Source organism: Triturus cristatus, chromosome 6 (genome assembly GCF_964204655.1).
Source record: "Triturus cristatus chromosome 6, aTriCri1.1, whole genome shotgun sequence".
Lineage (NCBI taxonomy): Eukaryota > Metazoa > Chordata > Amphibia > Caudata > Salamandridae > Triturus > Triturus cristatus.
The window spans coordinates 760,561,708-760,578,107 of NC_140589.1; the positions used below are offsets into that span (position 1 = coordinate 760,561,708).

Below are 16,400 nucleotides of genomic sequence, written 5' to 3' on the forward strand. Positions count from 1 at the left end.
TGGGTTTAATCCCCACCTTGGAAAGTTAGCCATTTTCCTGCTCTTAGCCATTTGGTGTCTGCTGTCTGTCTCTGATCACTGGCTGGGCTGGGTGACAGCTGGACTTTGTGTATTCCCTCTAGACAGCCACACACAAAGGGAACGTAGGTGTGACTTGATGTATCTTCCTGGGAGGATGAGAGGGAGGGACTGGGCACAGCCTCGCACTTGCACCTAAATAGTCTGTGTCCTGTCCACACACAAAGGGCTGCAGTGAGTCTGGAGCCAGGACAGCAAGAGAGGACCTCTGTGCACTTTAAAGACCCTTCATTGAAGTCACCCCCACTTTAGAGGCACAACTGGGTGTAAGTAAAGGCCCTCGGACTCTACCAACTCAGTACACTTCTGGACCTGAAATCACTCTGCCAGGAAGAAGAACTGATGTGCTTAAGGACTGCTACCCTGCTGCCTTGCTGTGTGCCCGTGCTGCCTGATGCTCTCTGACTGGGTAAAGACTGGGCTTCGATCACTTAAACCCAGAGTGACTCCAAGGGCTAGCTCACTAGCCTCCTAAATTGAAGACTCCAGGAAATAAGTCTTCCACCCTGCTCCTGTGCCTGGCACATTGGAAGTGGACCCAAGTGCTTACCCCAACGGAACGGACGCATCCACTGATGTGAGCGCAGAATCGCCCCATCGCTGCTGTTGTGGGAATAGGACTGGCACATCACACTCAGAACAAGCGCATCATCATCGTAACCGCCGTCTCAGAACCACTGCATTGCTGCCACTGCAGAGTGACGAACCACACATCCCCTAGATTGTGTGGGGAAACCCAGTGCATCGGCTTCTTAACCGTTGCGTCTCAGATCCGGTGCTTCTTCTTCGGATACGGCGCATCACCATCGTTGTCACCTATGCATCGCTTGGCTACACCTGGCATTTTAGCAGTTGCGACAAGGATTTTTTTTTTTTTTTTTTGAAAACCTTTATTGACAGTTCAATCAAGAACAGGTATGGGCCTACAACCCCCCGGGGCCGGCCGCTAAGCAATCAAAGCAAAAACAGGCAAATGTAAACACAGGCAGCACTTCGGGGAGGAGAATCGTAATGCTAATACTGTGAACAGCGTAGGTAGGGCACCAGGAGAAAAAGGTTTTCATTTTATAATGAAACAAGGCAGAAGGATCAGGTGCCAGACAATTTTCAAACAGCAATTACAGGTATGCAGAGTAATAGACAGAAACGATTTACAGCAATCTGTTAGGTCAATGGCGCAAACACAAGAACGTCAGGATGGGGAAGAATATTGTAAGCAGTGGCGCCTGCAGTCCCCCGCCAGAACTCCCGGGGAGCACCCCGGAAATTGTGGTACACATGGAGCGGCAACGAGTCATAGCAAAGGAAGTGTATCACGCTGATCCCAGAAAAAGAAAAACAAAAAGAATCAGAGAAGAAAAAGGAGGCCATGGAAAAAGAGAGAAAAGACTAAAGAATCCCCTCCCCCAACCCCCCACCCTGCACCTCTGCAGATGAGTACGGCCCCCCCCCCCAGCAGTGTGCCTGTCGCCCTGGAACCAGACCCGAAATATAGGAGAATAGGGAAAAAGAAGTAGGAAAAGAACCCCACCAGACGGGGGGGTAGAGAAAATATTAATAAACTGGAGGAGGGCCTTCAAAACATACCCCCGGCTTCTCCCTCCCGCACGGTAAGTTTCCCCCAAAGTGAACAATAAACAGCACAAAATCGATCTTCTCAAAGAAAGATGGGGAGCATTATCCACCTATTATGCTGTTAGCTATGCCAGGAGAGCACGCAACCCCTGAGCCCGCCCGTCCACTAGATGACCACCCCTGAAGGATCAGCCTTATCCCTGACCACTGTTTGGAATTTTGCCCATGCCTACCCCTCGACCCAGCACCATATCCGATGTTCCAAGGTAGAGGATTGTCCAATAACGTCCGTGAAGCGACGCACACAGGTGGGATGGAAGTCTCTGAGCATCAACACAGTCCGCAGCGTGGAGAAACAGGCTTCCCAGTGCTGCCCCAGGATATGCACTGCACTCAAGGTCCAGGAAGGCAGAAGCAGCCAAAGCAGACAATAGTTGCTGGAGCTGTCCTTGGGTCGCAGGAGGGCACGTACGGGACGAGGCTACCACATCCCATTCAGGGCCAATGCCTCCGGGACAGATCAGGCCCTCAACTGGACGAACACACTGTAGCATACTGGCCGGAGTGTCCAGCTGTGCACTAACCTCAGGGGTGGCCGCCAAAGTGTCCTCCTGTGCGCAGTGTGAGTAGTCCCTGTGTACGTGCGGACAGGCGGGTCGCCATTGCCCCAACGCCGACGCCACACCGTTGAGCTTACTCCCCAAGACCCCGACACCATGAATCAAGGAGGAGTGAAGAGCACCAAGGGCCTCGAGGAGGTCGCCGTACCCCAGCACAGCTCTCTGGGATCGCGCCGCCACACTCCCGAAAGTCGCACTCTCACAAGCCCGCTGCGACCCAGCGGACAGGATGGTAGGCTTCATCGCAACAAGATGGCCGCCAAGTATGCCCGACCCTCACCGGGGCCGGGACCCTGGGACAAGCGTCTCGATGTCCACGTCGCTGGTGACCGTGTTCCGGGGGCAGGCAAAAAGTTATCCGTTGCGTGGTCACGGGCAACAGTCGTCCCCAGTACGGACCAGCTCCCGTAAAAATCCGGGGGCGGCCCGCAATGATCCGGGCAGGATACGGGCGGCGGCCGGGCAGCTCACCATCAAAGGCAGGGGCAACCACCGGAGGATCTGAGAATTGCACCCCCGGGCATGCACCCGGTCCGCTACGCTTGACAATAGAAACGACCACGACGAAATGTAGGCCGAGTTTGGCACCGCTCCGGTGGATCGACTCCACCCAGTCACAACAGACCGCTGTTGTTGAACTGCCACCCGGCCACGGCGTCCACTCGAGGTCCCGGCTCCGGGGCCGCACAGGCCGCAAAGTTCAAATGCACATTTCTCCGGCGGTACCGCAGCCAGAAACCTCGGAGTCACACAGTCGGGTGCCACTCTCCTTCAGAAACACGACCGCGTAGCACAGGTTGAGGATCTCGTGCAGGATATCCGTGCGGGATGCGGAGGTTCACGGAGCCGGGAGTCTACGCTGCCGTCCCGGTCGCCATCTTGGCTCCTCCTCCTGCGACAAGGATTAAGGTACTTTTATTCATCAGGCCTTGCGGTGTCCGGCCGGCGCTCCATCGCGGTCAGCCTGAACTTTTGAATTTCTCTTGGTCAGGCGCAACCAGATATATCAATAGGCACTTATTGCTTCTAACGACTATTTTCACATTCTACTTATTGAATTTTTGTCGTTTTGGTCTTGTTGTATTCATTTAATTTAGAGCTGCTGTTCTAACCTCTGGTGGAATCTTTCCTGTGGTAATTTCTTTTTTTTTAACAAAGTTTTATATAGCGCGAACTTGACCCGAAGGTATCTTGTATTAGAGCGCCTTACATAGCACCAGTTGCGTTACATGATGACACATTGTTAGGCATGGGGAGATTAAGTGATTTGCCCAGAATCACAGGATGTTCAGCATCATTGCCGAGACTCGAACCCGGTTCCCGAGATTCGAGGTCGACCGCCCTAGCCGTTAGGCCAACTCCTCTCCCCTTTCACTGTTTTACTGTTTGATGTGTTGCACAAATACTTTACACATTGCCTCTTTAGTTAAGCCTGACTGCTCTGTGTCAACCTACCAGAGTGTGAGCTCAAGTTAATTTAGGGTGAGTTTGTGACTTACCCAGCCTTGGATTGTGGACTGTGCTTGGACAGGGTGCATACCTCTGCCAACCAGAAACCCAATTTCTAACAGGTTCTCAGTAAACCTGTCGAAGTGACACACACCTGACTCTTTTGCAGATGCTCATCTTCATTGATGCCATCCTGGATTCATTGCGCTTTTGAACGTTTTTTCCCAATCTGAGTCGAGGACATTCGAACTATGATTCTATTGTTTCAGCCTCTGTCCTTCGTCTTAGGCTGAGATTTTTGGGACTACTTGCATCCTGCTTGCCAACCATGCCAGGTGACGCATGCAGTGAGACCTGAAGTCTCAGTGTGCCTGCACCAAAGGAACAGGTCAGGTTTCATCCAGGTGTCAGAGGAAACTGCAAAAGACCTGTAGTGGTAGCTGCCTAACTGGAGTGGACCAGCATAGACCCCTTTCCCTGCCCACTCAAAGTTGACGGTGGAGACGGTTGCATAACTACTGGGTTAGGGAGGTCACCTGGGAGAGGTGGAGATCAGAGAACTCTGGGTTCTGTAGTAGACTTGCCTCTACATCAGTTTGCTGGAATTGTAGGTGATATGGTTGGCGTTGAAGGCCTTTCTCCCCTACATCAAGGGACAGATGGTGCAGGTTTTCCTGTGCAACACCACATACTGCAAAAAGCAGGGCAGTTTGCCGTCCTGGGTCCTTTGCCAAGAGTTTCCTTGCCTCCGGAGCTGGCTGAATCATCACAAGATCTCCCTGGTGGTATACTAACTAGTGGGATCTTTAAACACCAGGACGAACAAACTCAGATGGCTGCACCTTGTTGACCACAAATGGCAGTTACACCCAGAGGTGGCTGAGGACATCTTCCAACAGTGGAGAGAAGCCTGGCTCGATCTCTTTGCCAAACACACAAGATGATGGACGGAATGTTGCACATTGGCAAAACATTCACCCCCAGTCACAGATCTGGGTTTAATCCATCGTTATTTTGCTCACCACACCACCCCAGTTCAGACATGGCCATATGCAAATCAGTCTTGACCCTGTGCCTCATGGGAACAGTCCAGCCCGAACTGCCAAGCCACGTCTTCCCTGGACCGGAAACCAGCATCCTAGGACCGGTTTCGGGGTTTCACCTCTCTTCAGCCAGGATAGCTTGACTCCAGTGGCGTAGTGAGCACGGACCCCCATCTGGGCATAACCTTCCCACATAGGTCGAACAGCAAAACACACAAGATGATGGACGGAATGTTGCACATTGGCAAAACATTCACCCCCAGTCACAGATCTGGGTTTAATCCATCGTTATTTTGCTCACCACGCCACCCCAGTTCAGACATGGCCTTATGCAAATCAGTCTTGACACTGTGCCTCATGGGAACAGTCCAGCCCGAACTGCCAAGCCATGTCTTCCCTGGACCGGAATCGAGCATCCTAGGACCGGTTTCGGGGTCTTTGCCATCACGGAGAATGCTTAACGTCAGCACTTTTGCTTGCTGGAGTTCTCAAGCAGGCTGTCTCTTGGAGACCGAATCTGTAGAGTGGAGCACAGGACGCCCATTTGCCTCCCCACCGCTACCTCTACTGCTCTGAGTTCTCAAGATCAGAAACAACTGGGCCCGAGTCATTCTAGTGACTCCAGATTTAGCCAGGAGAGTGTGGTACTTGGAGCTTCTGGGCTTCAGCATCTGTGCTCCAATTAGGATGCCACTTCGGGAGGATAGACTGTTACAACAGAAGGGCGGGGTTCTGCACCCAGGCCTGCACAACATGCACCTCCATGACTGGGGATTGACTGACAACTATTGATTGACTTTTACCTACTTCCTGAGGTAATTGATGTAATCTTGGCAGCCAGGTCTCTTTCAACAAAGTATGTGTATGACCACAGTTATAGGTTATGTGTTGGCGCTTTCTGCTTGTTTACGTTTGCCTGACCAACCATCTTAACTCAAATCCCCGTCGTAGTGCGTTTTCTAAAAAGGTTTACAACATATTTCCACCCAAGCCCTTTGTGATGCTACAGTGAAACTTAAATTTGGTTATCACGTTTTGAATGTTTACCCCTTTTGAACCAATGCATGTTTTCCATTGTGCCTACTCATCCTTAAAGCTGTCTTCCTGGTTGCTTTAACATCTGCATGACTGGTTTGTGAGCTGCAGGCCCTTTTGGTCCTGCCTCCCTATACCACAATTTTTCTGGACAGACTGGTGTTAAGGAACTGAGCTGCATTCCTAACAAAAGTGGTGATGCCTTGTCAATGAGTGGTGGGAGCCAGAGTGCACAACAGAGGATATCAGGGAAGACCACACAAGGGAAATAATTGGCAAAGGAATCGCCCTCGAGTGGGATCGGAGGAGGGGAGAGACAATCCACTTCGCCCCAAAGTAGGGATCTGCCGTGCAGCCGTTTCATACAAGAGCGGACGTCTCCTATATCATCTAGGACATCTTGAAGGGTGGTATCACCTGAGAATACATGTAAGGCCGCACAGGGATTTCTGTCAGTCAGTCAAAGTATGCTTTATTCGAATAACATTCATAAAAGCAAAATACAATTTACAATAATACATTTAACAAAACAGGTTAAAAAACGATTAAATTCAATAATAGTTCGATTCATGCATACATAAACAAATTCTGACTTGATTACGTCCATGAAGGAAACGTTATAGTCGATTAGCGACAGGTGTTGTTTGTTGACTTCAACCAATTAGACTAGTTTGAGACCCTGGGTAAAACATTCCGCGTTAATAACAGTGGATGTTGATTATTAAAAACAGAAAGAATTGATTAACAATAATTTTAAAAACAGAGTACAGGTAATAAAATACAAGAAATAGCAAGGGGGAGAATAGTCGATAGACTAGCAGTCTCTCCCTGTTCAAGAGAATAGTCAAACGACTAGCAGTCTCAATCTAATCATCCACGCCCATCCTAGATATTTTGCAGTGGCAACCGAAATCCAGGTCAATGTACTGGTGCATATAATACGTAGAGCTACAGTGCTACTAGTAGTTCCTATATTTTTGCACATCGGGGACAGCCATATACGCCTTGGTAAAGCATAAGCTTTAAAGGAGAATAAAAAATGTCCGATGGTTTCTTTGTTAGTACCGCAGACTGGACAGCCATCGCTAGATCCCACTTCCCACTTTGACGTCAAAGATCTGAGGGGGAGTGCACCTGCTCTCAATTGGAAGAGAAGCTTCCTGTCTCTGGGCTTTGTTATAATGTCCCAGTAAGGTTCAAGATGAGGATACATCTTGGCCTCTAGGAACTCTCCGGTCATGTTACCGGTGCTGGAGCTACTCCAATGGCGCTGGGCGACCATCTCCCAGTAGATAGTCTTAAGTGTACTTTTAGAAGGGAAGGTAGAACCTGCAGGATCGTCCCAGAGTGTGCTCAAACCGAGCTCAAGCAGGGATGTCCTAAGCGCTTTTAACCAACCAATTTTATGATGGACATCGGTTCTTATAATATCTAAAAAACCTCCTGCATAATGAGAAAGTGCGGGAGTTGTCCATAACCTGTGCCAGTACAATATTGGGCGAAGCCGCGCTAAATCTAAAATGGCTCTTCTGCCCAAATCATACTTGAGGGGCAGCAGTGGAGTGCTTTTGGGAACACCTGTTATACCCCTAAGAAATTTATTCTCTGAAGATTGGAGAGCAGCCATCTTCTCAAAACCCCACAGCTCTGCGCCATAGAGTACAGAACCCAGAGCTTTTGCTTCATAGACCTGTAAAACAGGTTTTACAGGTTTAGTCAGGGATTTTCTGTGCTCTGAGCTAATTGCACCGGCCAATTGCCTATGTTTAATTGTTGCAATTTCAATATGATGCTGCCAGCTCTTCGCATTAGATATGTGCATACCCAAATAAGTGAAATTGTTCACTACCTCTAGCGGACGATTGTTTAAGGTAATTTTTGTCTTAGAACTACGATAAGGGTTAAAAGTCATCAACTTGGTTTTGGCAATATTTACCTCTAGTCCGTACTCACCGCAGAATTTGTCAAAGATAGACAAAGCACACTGCAATCCACTAGGGGTTTTAGCTAGGATGAGCGTGTCATCAGCAAACATTAAAATGGGGATTTTAATCCCATCTAAAAAAGGAGCATCCACTTGTGCAGAAGTCATACGTGTTACAACGTCATTGATATAAAGTGTAAAAAGAACTGGGGCCATCGAACAACCCTGTCGGACGCCCCTCTCAACAGGGAAATCCGAAGTTACCGAACCTAAACCACCCCACTGGATTCTGGCATAATTGGATTCATGAAGCCTCATTATCATAGATAATAAATCGCTTGGAATGCCCTGCTTCTGGAGGACCGTCCATAGCTTTAGTCGGGGGACAAGATCAAAAGCGGCCCGTAGATCGACAAAGGCCGCATACAGGCTTCCTTTACCGAGCACAACCGTCCTCCATTGTATCAAGGTAAAACGAAAGACCTGATCCACCGTACTTGTGGATCGTCGAAAGCCAGCCTGGAAAGTTGAAAGGGCATTGGTCTCTTCCGCCCAATCCAGGAGCCTATTGACGATCACACGACCCACTACCTTTTGGATGGTATCTATGAGGCTTATAGGCCTATAGTTGCCCGGCAGTGATCGATCACCTTTCTTAAAGACCGGGATAATTACAGCACCCTGCCAGGATTTTGGAACTGATGCACCCAGAGCGATAGCATTAATAAGGTGATGGATATACAAGCACCAACGCTCCTTATCATTAACAAATAAATCCGCTGGCACTCCGTCAAGGCCGGGGGCACGACCACAAGCAACCGTATCAAGGGCCGTCATGATTTCACCAGGACAGAAGAAATTTTCTTTTGGGTGATCTACACTAATTTTCTCGTGCGGGTTTACGATGTTAAAAGCAGTATATTGATTTTTAAAGAATTTTATCCATTCAGCTTCAGGGACATTGTTATGAGGGGACTCAGGGCCACCTGATTTTCCCCATCTAACAATGTGCCAGAACAGCCGAGAATCCCTGCTGTCACTAGCTGCCTTTAGCTCAATCCAATGGTGCTCATCCCAAGCTTGTTTAGGCTTGAGGATACTAGTTTTATAGTTTTTCCTAGCAGCTTGAATTAAAGCTGTTTGCCCTCTCTTATTAGCATTACCCAGAGCAAGTCGTGACTCCCTACATTCTGCGTTATACCATTTAGCAGGCTTTAGTGCTCTGTCACCTTTGTTTTTCACAGGTTTAAGGAAATATCCCTTGATTATATCAAAAAGAGAATTGTGAATTCCTTCTACCTTGTCTAAGCCATTGCTAAGTGTATTACAATGCTCTATGTCTAGTATAGCTGAGTCAACATGACTATTGATGCTAGCAATAGCCTGATGGTTAATTGCTACCTTTTCCCATCTTAATCTCCGCATGTCGTTAGTAGGAACAGTCCGGGGGGGGGACGGGCACAGGAGATCCTGTGGGCAAGTTGATGTGAGACCACCATTTATGCGTTAGGCACAAGGGGTTGTGGTCGCTCTCGAGCCTCCCTTCCACCATCATATCACAAATTAATGGCCATAGCTTCAAACTACATAACACATAATCGATTCTACTGTTATGTCGGCCATTGTCAAATGTGCTTGCACCATTCCTATCTCCACTGGTCCTGCCATTTAGGGCTCTTAGTCCTTTTTCGTAGCATAGGGCGTTTAGGCCAATAGCATCAGCAGTCCAGCGCGCAATGGGAGGGAGCTCTAGTTTAGGGACGCCCCATAGTCGATCCTCCTCGTCTCCAAACAATTTATCATCACTTATCAGGGGTTCAAATGTGCTATTAAAATCACCCGCAATGATAGTGTTATTGTTTGACGAATGTGTGTCAATAAGACTGTCCAGGGCTTCTAATACCTCAGACCTCCCTCTCCTCTTGCTCCGAACATAAACATTGTAGATGTCTACACTGCCCAGCTTATCTGAATCCAATCTAATTAGTTGTATATCCTTGTTTTTGGTGTCAACAACTTTGATGGCCAGTTTTAAAGATTGGCGAGCCCATATTGTTAGGCCCCCCATTGGTCTACCCCTTAGGCCTTTTACCGCAGGGACAAAGTAATTCAAATAGCCCTGAGCTAGTTCCCCGTGGCAGGTGCCAGGGAGTACCAGGGGGATCACCCGCTTGCCCCCCCTCTCTCCCATTCTACTACTTAACTCATCTGAACTGGGAAATATGACGGAGGCAAAAGCATCAAAGGGATCCACCAGACTAAACTGAACAGGTTCGCCCTCCCAAAGGAGATACAGGGGCCTGAATCCACTAAAGATCAGGCGACGAAAGGTGCCCAAACTGCAGCCGAAGAAGCCTCCCTATCACTTCTAGACATAATGGCTGCGATACAAGGTGTGCAGACCGCCTTGGAGGGCCCTATAGACACCGTCAAAACTGAAATATCCTTGATCTGTGCTGATTTCTGAAAAATGGGAACCAGAATCCAGGAAGTCGAGGACACGACAACAGTCCTTCTACAGAACACTAAGACCTACAAGGATCAGGTGGGGGAGTTGGGGACTACCACAGCGCAACTGGAGGCTAGACTCAAAGACTACAAGGGGAGATCGGGGAGAAATAACATTTGGATTCTTGGGGTCCCAGAACAAGCAGAGGTACTCGCCACTGACCTCTTTGTTGAGGGGTGGATCCTCAAGCATGGTTGATCCTCAAGCATCTACAACCTCGTGGTCTGTCCAAATTCTTTTCTGTAGAATGGGCTCATCAAGTGCCTGGCGGTAGGCCCTGCCCGGGAGTGCAGCCGCCACCGATATTGGCACGCCTCTTTAACTTCAGGGACAGAGATGTGGTGTTGTAGGCAGTCCGTTCGACCCCATTGATACGCTATGACAATGCTCAAATCACCTTTTTTCCAGATTTCACCCTGAAGGTGCAGAGACAGAGAAAAAGCTTTCTAGCTGTTAAACTCTTCGAGACAAAGAGTTGAAATATTCAATGCTCTTCCCGGCGAGGATGCGGGTGGAGGTCAAGGGCAAATCTTGGTTCTTTGACTATCCGGAAGTGGCGTGGGAGTGGATTGAGGGATGGCGCACCGTGGGTGGCCCCATTGCCAGGTCACAGGCGGGGAGGAGGGGGGTAAAACCACCATCCACATCGGCGAGCAGAGAGAGGAACCGAACAGGTGGAGAGATTCCCTCCACAAACGAGCAAGGGGATTGAGGTCTAGAACTGCCTTGGGACTATGAAACTCGGACAACGACCAATTGAGTAAAGTACAATCTGCGAGTAAATTGCCCCGAATTGAAGGTACCAGGTGGGTTCTGGGAGGGAGGGGACTGTTTAAACAAAGCAAAAGACCAAAGTCTGGGGACACCGGCTGGGGTCGAAATCCTACCATCCCCTACTGTCCAGCGATGGAACTATGAGTCAGGGGACAGGTCTAAATCACTTTTAGGGGGGAAGGGGCGGTGAAAGCGGAAGTCGATAAAACCCTAAAATGTCGTACATGTTGGGTGGGTCGCCAGGCACTCTGCTAAGTTGGGTGTGGTGGGCAAAACTAGCACCGTCAGGCAGGGTAGCGGGAGGGGGTTTTGTTATAAGGGTAAGGGGTGACTTTGGGGGGGTGTATAATGTATCATTTTGCTAGGTTTAAAAGATACCAAGGTACAAAGTCATGACATGGTGTAATCCAGGTACAGCAAGTAAAGCAGATACTCCGATCAAGGCGAAAGCCTCCTCCAGATAGACAAGGGAGTGAGATACAGCCTCCAAGATGTTTGTCCATAATGCAAGGATCCCGGAGCTCCGTTTAATGTTGTGGGATGTAAATGGTCTGGGAGAGTAAATCAAACAAGGCATAGTCCTATAATATTTGAAGAGGCATTCACCGGATGTGGTCCTTTTCCAGGAGACCCTCTCCTTGGGAATGCATGAAAGGCACTAGACCGTTGGGGCTTCAAAGTGGTGGTCCAAACTGGGTTCACAGCTGGGTCCAGGGGGGTAGGTATTCTCCTCAAGAAGAGCTTCCCACTCATAGTGGATAAAGTATGGACAGATGAGGGGGGTCGGTGGGGGGGGTGGGGATATGCAGCTGGGAAATGGGAAGGGGAAACTATTGAAATTCTCTCACTGTATGATGTAGCTCCAGGGCTACACGGAGTGACGTTCCCAGAACTCTGGAGCCTTGTGCTGGGGCTGCCGCTGGGGCACCTCCTCCTGGGAGGCGATTTTTATATGACTCCGAATGATGCCTGGGACCGCTTTCCAATGAGAGACTCTCGTAACACATACACGATTGGTCGAGTTTCTTGGTGCCATGGGTATGGCAGATGTCTGGAGAACATGTAACTCTGCTACTCGGGAATTCACTTTCCACTCAGGCGCTCACTATAGTTGTCAGAAATCGACCTCTTAGTTTCGTTGACATCTCAAATTCCTGGCTTTGGGGAGATTAGACATCTGGCTCGGGGCATATCGGACCACTCCCCGCTATGGGCGAACTACAGGGCGGGAAGAGAGATCTATTCGCACAATCACAATTCCTCATATTTTAAAATACCAACATTTTGGAAAAAAATCACAAAAGCAACAAACCAATATTTCAAAGAGAAAGAAAAGTCGGTTGAATCGGCAGTGACACTATGGGAGGCATATAAAACTGTAATTAGAGGTCAAGCCCTTTCCCTGATTGCTGGGATAAAGAAAGATACTGCGAAACAGATAGAAGGTTTAGAACAATATATCCTTGAGCTAGAATCACAATTAATAAGCGCTGAGGAGGAAGGTTAGACACCGGCTAAGCCTTAAAAGACAAGAATACAAAGACCTAACCACAGTAACCACCGAGGCCGCAGCCCAGATGGTACAGCACAGAGTATATGAGCTCGGAGACAAAGCGAATACGCTCCTTGCCTGGTTTGATAAACGAGAGAGGGATAGTCGCTGGGTCGAAACTACTCAATCCACAGAGAGGGGGGGTTCTTATTGAGCCTCAGGCGATACCAGAAGCTTTTGCGGCCCACTATAAATGCATTTACTCCTCCGAAACAACGTCCACGATCCAGGACGCCTTCGAGCTCCTCAAAGATAGACCCCTTCAATCTCTTGCCAATACTGAAGTGCAGCTCCTGGATGCTGAGTTGACCCCAGAAGAAGTAACATAGGCAGTTTTAATGCTTCAATCCTTAAAAGCGCTAGGCCCTATGGGATACCAATAGAACTATACAAAACCACAACCAAATATACTGTGCCCCACCTGCTAGCAATGTGTAAAGAAAGTGGGGAGAAGGGAATCTTGCCTAGGGACCAACGATTAGCCTTGATTGTAGTAATCCACAAGGAAGGGAAACCCCCCGACAAGTGTGGATCGTATAGGCCAATGTCCCTGATCAATGCAGAAACAAAGATCCTAGACAAATTATTGGCCCTCCGACTTGTTCAGGTAGTATCTAGATTGGTACATCCAGATCAGTCTGGATTTATGCCAGGTCGCAACACTGCTCTCAACCTGAGGCGCCTCAATGGGGTCATGGGGCGTGTAAACAGAATCCAAGAAGATGCAGTGGTGCTGTTGCTCAATGCTCGCGTGGCCTTCGACACGATCAAATGACCATACCTGTTTGCGATCCTCAAGCATCAGGGAGCAGAAACCCGATTCCTGGCCTGGATACAACTTTTATATTTGGAACCATTGGCACAGGTTGTGATGAACGGTAGAGTGTTGCAGACTTTTCCCTTACAGCGAGAAACTAGGCAGGGTTGCCCCTTATCCCCGCTGCTCTTTGCGTCAGTGCTTGAGCCATTTGCAACATGTATCTGTAGACTTAGATAGACTGAAGAATGGGAGGACAAAATATCATTATATGCTGATGATCTTCTCCTCTACGTTGCATCACTATACTCCTCTATCTCCAGGATATTGAATATCTTCGCCTCATTCCGGAGATACTCCGGCTACACGATAAACTGGTCCAAATCGTTCATCTTCGTATTGCATAGTCCGGCACCACGCGTTCTGAAGGATTGTGAGGCCCAAGTAGTGTCGGAGGGTTTCCGATAAGCCTGGGCAAAGCACTACGCTCGCGTAGTTTGCGAAGTTTGCGCTACTTCGCACTACGCAAATTGCACGTAGCACAGTGCAAACATGCGTAGCATAGCGGTCATTTTTTGCTTGTTCGCGGTCCTCAACGTCAAGTTGACGACCGCGAGCAAGCAAAATGACATCCCGGCGAGACTTTTTCCTCATTAGCGATCAGCAACATCAAGTTGCCGATCATGAGTGTGGAAAATAAACCTCCCGGCGAGCTTATCAACGCGGGGAGGTCCGGTTTCTCATTTCGAGTGGTCGCGTATGCTCGCGACCGCTTGCGATGAGAAACTACCAGTCCGCGTTGAGAAAGCTACCGCTCGAGTAGAAATCTACTCGAGCGGCAGGAAACGACCGCTTGCACTGTGCAAGATGCAGTTTGCACTGATTGCACAGTGCCGGATGCTTGTCCGCACTGTGCAATCAGTGCGAACAGCATCTTGCACAATGTACTACGCAGTTTGCGAAGCTACGCGTAGCTCGCGTAGTGCAAAGTGCACTTTGCGTAGCTACGCGTAGCGCTACTTCGCAAACTACGCCCAGGGTTAGTTTCCGATACTTGGGGATATTTGTCACACCCCATCGGGACCTATTCATTGCTAAAAATCTCCTCTCTCCACTTACAAGATTAAAAGGTGATGTACAACACTGGTGCTCCCTCCCCTTTCACTGCTGGGTAGGGCAGCCCTCTTTAAAATGATGACCTCACCGCGTTTTTTTATATATTTTACAGAATACACCCTTTCCGGTTCCGGACACATATTTTAGAACTATTCAGGGGGAGGTCAGGACTCTACTGTGGGATGAGGGCGCACCTAGAATTGCTCTTAACAAGCTGTCCCGTGGATGGTTTGATGGAGGGATAGCACTGCCGGACATTCAAACGTATTATAGGGCGGCCAACTGACGGTAGTCAATCAGTGGTGTCACCAACCAACGACTGTGCAGGCCTTTCGTTTGGACCGCTTTGTCATGCACCCGGGGGGACATCTACGTGCATTGTACACAAAGCCAAGAAACTGTCCCCTAGAGGGGCCAACGGCCCTGACAATCCAACTTTGGCATTCAACATTCCGTAAACTGGGCTGGAAAAATAAAATCACACTATCAACGCCCTTGTGGGATCCTGAGCTCCTGGGGGACTTGGTCAGGAGGAAAAGATTTGATAAATGGGACTTGCTGGGCATATCGCAAGTGGGAGACGTATATACACATAAGGGCTGTGTCCCTTTCCGTGACCTACAAAAATCATACGAGTTGGACCTGACAGATATTTAGATATATACATCTTAGGCATGCCCTGAGGGCAAGATTACCCAGTGAAGAAACATTGTCAGACTCGCACTCCTTGAAAATAGATTACTGAAAGAGTACATACCCCAAAAGGCCATCTCTCTGACATATAAGAAAATAATCAATAATGCCCCAGAGACCTTGAAGTGACTACGAGAAAACTGGGAGAGAGACGTCATCGACATACAAGAGGAGGAATGGCCTGATGCCCTGTCCTCCCCTAAAGAGGTAGCCATTAGGTCCCGGGTTCGACTAATTCTGCTCAAAATATTACACAGAGCGTACATTTCCTGCACCACACTTGTAAAGATGGGGAGGGGAACAGACCCTTTATGTCGCAGAGGTTGAGGGCAGGCAGGAACCTTCTTCCACATAATATGGTCCTGTCCTAGAGTACAAGCTTCTTGGAAGGCGATAGCTCAGATCTTGGGGGCAGTGTATGAGGCAGGGATGCGACACACGGCCAAATGGTGCCTACTTAACATATGGGAGGTAACTGACTTGGGGAGAGGTGAGCGAATTCTAGCACCCTTGGGATGGATGATAGCCAAAAGGAATATCGCACGCACACAAACCCTAAAGGACTGGAAGAGGCATATGGACTGGTGCATGGTGGCCGAAAAGACGTCTTATGTAAATAGAGGCTGTCCACTAAAATGGGGGAAAGTCTGGAATAAGTCGAATGAATATAGAGGTTTCCTATGCACCGCCCCGGTGGACCAACAACAGCGGCATTCTCAATCGGAGGATAAAGCGGACTAAACAAAAATCCAAAATCGAGAGGATGTGTCAGGTGCTGTGAAGAAGTTTTAATATTAAAGTGGGTCTGTGGGTTGCTGGCCTTGAAACGCATGATGTGTGGGAATACTGATGTAATGTATTACACTTGGTACGTGTTTTTTAATCAAAATAATTTTTGTTAAAAAAGAGTGGTGATGCCTTTTCATGTTGAAAAAGCCACCAGAGTTGGACCTTCTGTGGTTCGCTTCATCCTCTTGAAAGAGTAAGAGAAACACTTCGCTTTTACATCGAACATATCAGAGAACATAGGGTGGACAATCAGATCTTTGTGGGATTCTTTTGGACTAAGAAGGGCAAAGCGATGCAGAAACAGACCATCTCTCGATGGATAGTCCGCTGCATAACGAGCTGCTACACATTGGCTATTTAGCCTCCTCCAGAGAGCCTAAGGTCCTACTGAGCCAGGGCCAAGGCTGCCACTACTGAAGTGCGTCTACTGGATATTTGTTAGGAAGCTATGTGGGCATCATTGCTCAAATTCAGGAAGCACTACTG

At 48.7% G+C, this 16,400-nt stretch overlaps 1 protein-coding gene across 2 annotated transcripts in view; it reads left to right on the plus strand.

The window, feature by feature from the left end:
• Window positions 1–16,400, plus strand: part of MCM9 (minichromosome maintenance 9 homologous recombination repair factor) — a 325,876-nt gene that overhangs the window by 61,829 nt on the left and 247,647 nt on the right. The window lies entirely within an intron of this gene.